Here is a 327-nt window from a genome sequence, read left to right as displayed (position 1 = left end):
CTAACCCTGGACAGTTAAGGACAGGAGATCCTAACCCTGGACAGTTAAGGAGAGGAGATCTTAACCCTGGACAGTAAAGGACAGGAGATCCTAACCCTGGACAGTTAAGGACAGGAGATCTTAACCCTGGACAGTAAAGGACAGGAGATCCTAACCCTGGACAGTTAAGGACAGGAGATCCTAACCCTGGACAGTAAAGGANAGTTAAGGACAGGAGATCCTAACCCTGGACAGTAAAGGACAGGAGATCCTAACCCTGGACAATAAAGGAGAGGACAGGATATCCTAACCCTGGACAGTAAAGGACATGAGATCCTAACCCTGGAC

This window comes from Mizuhopecten yessoensis, unplaced genomic scaffold (assembly GCF_002113885.1).
Source record: "Mizuhopecten yessoensis strain PY_sf001 unplaced genomic scaffold, ASM211388v2 scaffold6459, whole genome shotgun sequence".
NCBI lineage: Eukaryota > Metazoa > Mollusca > Bivalvia > Pectinida > Pectinidae > Mizuhopecten > Mizuhopecten yessoensis.
The sequence above is the reverse complement of the archived record's forward strand: the minus strand, read 5'-3'. Positions refer to the sequence as shown.